The 4488-nt window shown below is 44.6% G+C and overlaps 1 pseudogene; it reads left to right on the top strand.

The window, feature by feature from the left end:
- The first annotated feature begins 1215 nt into the window (after window positions 1-1215).
- On the top strand, window positions 1216-2305 carry LOC143443187 (glyceraldehyde-3-phosphate dehydrogenase pseudogene; annotated as a pseudogene).
- Window positions 2306-4488: the final 2183 nt, after the last annotated feature.

Below are 4488 nucleotides of genomic sequence, written 5' to 3'. Positions count from 1 at the left end.
CCCTGGCACTGACAATTTGTGCCTTCTTTGCCCTTCTTCAGCCTAGCTTGAGAGCCTATCAAATTTGTTATTTTCCTCAGTGAGCCTCTTTTGACCTTCTGTCTTGCCTGCTTTCCCTCTGTGTTACTGTGGATTTCCGTGTCATGCCTCATTACTTTCCCTAGCTTTGCAAGCACGTTGTATACTGGGCCTCTGGTAGTTCCTCTCCCCAGCCACACACTCAGAGCTCCGCACTTCCTGTTGGAGCCTGGATGTGGACGAGTCCTTCCAGTGCCGTGACACGTCTTTATGCTTTCTGCCCAGTGTGTCTTGAAATGACCATTCTGCGTTTCCACTTGGCCTACAGGCTGTTTGCTCATTAACTGCTTAGTTGTTATTTTTTTTGGAGGGGGGCATTCTAAGGATCTGTTTGTTGGGTTCTGGTGTAACTAAACATCTTTTGTCTAATTACTCTGTGGGTTTTGAGAAAGTTCAGCAAAACCTCTCACTTGAAATATCTGTGATAATGACTGTGTCTGTTTCTCCTTTCATCCCATCATTTTTCATCCATAGTTAATACTCCATTATTAGATACACATGTTTGCAATCATTTCTTGTATGCTGAACTCCTGTTATGAAATGCCTGTCTTTAGTCCTTCCCATGGCTCTTGACCCAAACCTCTCTGTGTCCGATCAGTGCACACCTGCCTTCCCTTGTTCAGGGTTTTCATTGGGTGGCTTTTTCCTGTTCTTTGACCTCTTTGACTGTTACTTCCTTTACGAGCAGCATCTAAGTTTGTTTGTTTGTTTGTGGATCTCTCCAGACAATCTTCAGAGCACCGGATAGTCTGTTTGTGTTGACAACAGCCAATAGCATGTTTGGGTTTTAGTTTTCCATCTATTTGATTTCTAATCATCCCACAAGCCTCTGTTCCCCTTCTTCTTTGCACCTTTTGATTGATCAAGCTTTGCTTAGGTGGTCCCATGTTTTTTTTATGAGCCACCCACCTCATTTTATTCTCTCACCTGTCGTGTAAGGGGCTGAGCTCAGCACCCATCCTTCCCTCTGCACCCTCTAGATTGATGCTGCAGGGCTCCCACAGTACCTCAGCCCTGCAGAGCTCCCCATTTTCTTCCATTTCATTTCTGTCACACATGTCAACTCCACAGGTAGTCAAAAAAAAATCACAGGGTGGCTCTTTGCTCCTCCCTGTTCCAGAGACAGCCGCATCTTCTTGTGCAGTGCCAGCCTCATCCAGTAGACAAAATGGTGAAGGTCAGTGTGAATGGATTTGGCCATATTGGTTGCCTGGTTACCAGGGCTGCCTTCGGCTCTGCACTCGGCAAAGTGGAGATTGTTGCCATCAACGACCCCTTCATTGATCTTGACTACATGATCTACATGTTCCAGTATGACTCCACCCATGGCAAATTCAACAGCACAGTCAAGGCTGAGAATGGAAAGCTTGTCATCAACGGGAAGCCCATACCATCTTCGAGGAGTGAGATCCTGCTAACATCAAATGGGGTGATGCTGGTGCTGAGTATGTCGTGGAGTCTACTGGCGTCTTCACCACCATGGAGAAGGCCAGGACACACTTAAAGGGTGGTGCCAAAAGGGTCATCATCTTTGCCCCTTCTGCTGATGCCTCCATGTTTGTGATGGATGTGAACCATGAGAAATATGATAACTTGCTCAAGATTGTCAGCAATGCATCCTGAACCAATTGCTTAGCCCCCCCCCCCCCGGCCAAGGTCACCTATGACAACTTTGGCATTGTGGAAGGGCTCATGACCACAGTCCATGCCATTACTGCCACTCAGAAGACAGTGGATGGCGCCTCTGGAAAGCTGTGGTGTGATGGCTGTGAGGCTACACAGAACATCATCCCTGCATCCAATGGTACAGCCGAGGGTGTGTGCAAGGTCATCCCAGAGCTGAACGGGAAGCTCACTGCATGGCCTTCCATGTTGCTACCCCCAGTGTATCTATCCATTGTGGATCTGACATGCCGCCTGGAGAAACCTGCCAAGTATGATACCATCAAGAAGGTGGTGAAGCAGACATCTGAGGGCCCACTGAAGTGCATCCTGGGCTACACTGTGGACCAGGTTGTCTTTCCTGTGACTTTAACAGCAACTCTCACTCTTCCACCTTTGATGCTGGGGCTGGCATTGCTCTCAATGACAACTTTGTAAAGCTCATTTCCTGGTATGACAATGAATACGGCTACAGCAACAGGGTCATGGACCTCATGGCCTCCATGGCCTCCAAGGAGTAAGAAACCCTGGACCACCCACCCCAGTAAGGACACTGAGAGCAAGAGAGAGGCCCTCAGTTGCTGAGGAGTCCCTGTCCCTCACAATTGTGAGGGGATTGTGAGCATCTTCCTCACAGTTTCCATCCCATACCCCCATAATGACAGGAGGGGCCTAGAGAGCCCTTCCCACTCTCTTAAATACTATCAATAAATGTTCACTGCATCCTCCCCAAAACAAATCACAGGGCACATTATTATTGTACGTAAAATTTATTTCTATTTGTAGCTTCTTTTTATTCATGTGAGTGTGTGCTTCCCCCTGGAGTTATCTTTTGACTAGTGGAAGAACTCATTTGTATGATATTTCTAATTTTATTTTGAAAATTTCTTTATTGTCATCTCAATTTTTGAATCATGTTTCTATTGCATGTAGAATTCTGGGGTGTCCATTTCTTTTACTGTTTTAAAGATGCAACTTCACTGTTCTTGGTCATCATTGATCATCATTTTTTCATCTCTTCTTCCACCCCTTTTCCTCTCCCTCCTCCTTCTCCTCCTTCCTCTTTTTTTCCACAGAGAAGTCAGTTGTCAGTTTATTGTTGGTCTGCTGAAGGTGCATTCCCCTTTCTCCTGCACACACTCTCTTCTTGGTTTCTGGCTTGCAGCATCCTGTTGGAATATTCTGAGGCACACTCCTTCCTTTCTCCTGTTGGGGGATCAAGAGGAGCTTCTTGAGTCAGTTGTGGACTCCTCTTGGCAGTTATCCCAGCAAACAGTACTTTGTCTCGTTCCATCTCCCACCTCCTTCTGGATGTGTGCATGCCCATCTGCCAGACCTTTCTACTTTGTCTTCTTTGGCACAAACTCTCTTCTGTATTTTCCATTGTCATTTTTCCTTTTGCCTTGGGTATGGAAACTTTCCAACCATCTCTCCCAGATCACTTTTACCTTCTCTTCAGTGTCTTATTCATTACAGTTTATGGAGGCCTGGCTCCGTAACATATGGCATATCCATTGTAAGGATGCAACCAATTCATTGATATTAGTTCAATTTATAGAGTTCTACATTGTTATCACTGTATAGCTTGAGGACATCTTGTGCCTTCCCAGAATGCTTTTGCATGGTTGCATGATCTCTGTTTCCCAACTCTCACCTCAGACCCCACCCCCATCCCTCACTAGGACTCTATGAATGCTAATCAAGTCCTCTGCCATTGACCTACAACTGCCTTTTCCTGATATGCCACGTAGTGAATCACATAAACCTCGTTTTTGTATTTTTTAAAATTTTTGCCTGTAGCTTTTTTTGCTTAGCTTAGTGATTTTTAGACTTGTACACATTGCACCTAGATGGTCTTCTTCCTCTTTTGCTGTTAAACAGCATTCAATCAGATGGATAGACTGTAGCCTGACCATCCACTCATCAGTTAGTGAAAATTGTCTCCAGTTATCGGATACCTCAAATGATACTTTCGTTAGTATTCATGTAAGGCATTGAGTAGGTATGCATCTTGAATTTTTCTTGTAATCCCTACAAATAGAACTGATGGGTCATATGCTGGGTGCATATTTAATTTTATAAAAAAATTGTCAAATTATGTCTCAAGTTTATATTTCCATTGGTAGAGTATGAAGGGTCTGGTTTCTTTACAACCTTTTCAGCCACTACTGACCACAGCCACTCTTGTGGGTCTGTAGATGTTTTTTTTAAATGTATTTACTCATTTTTATATTGCAATGGCCACACAATTGTTTGTCCCTCAGTGTGTCAACATGGTAACCACAGTGGGAGCAAAGATGGAAGGGGCAGTTTCCCACTCTATTGTGAGTCCAACTGGTGTATGCCTGTTTGCCAGTCAAGGTGCCTGTATGTGCATGCATAGGCCAGAAGGGAATGCTAACTGTTCTGCTCTATCCATTCTGATTTATTTGCTTGATCAAGAGTCTCTAACCTAGAGCTAGGTTGGTAACCAGCAAGCCCCTGGGATTCTCCCATCTCCTCAACAACCCCACGGCCCCTGGGGTTACAGATGTATAGATGTGCAAGACCATACATCTTCTTATGTGGGATCTGAGGATTTGAACTCAGATATTAACGCTTTCACGGCCAGTACTCCTACTCACTGAGACATATCTCTAGCCCTTGGCACACAGGTTTCAATCTGTGATTTAATTTTCATTAGAAAAAGAGCTAGTGTCGTCTCTTGTGTTTTTAAATGCATATTTTAACCACTAGTAAGTTATGTTA

The sequence above is a fragment of the Arvicanthis niloticus genome, chromosome 8 (assembly GCF_011762505.2).
Source record: "Arvicanthis niloticus isolate mArvNil1 chromosome 8, mArvNil1.pat.X, whole genome shotgun sequence".
In the NCBI taxonomy this organism is placed as follows: domain Eukaryota; kingdom Metazoa; phylum Chordata; class Mammalia; order Rodentia; family Muridae; genus Arvicanthis; species Arvicanthis niloticus.
The sequence above is the reverse complement of the archived record's forward strand: the minus strand, read 5'-3'. Positions and strand labels throughout refer to the sequence as shown.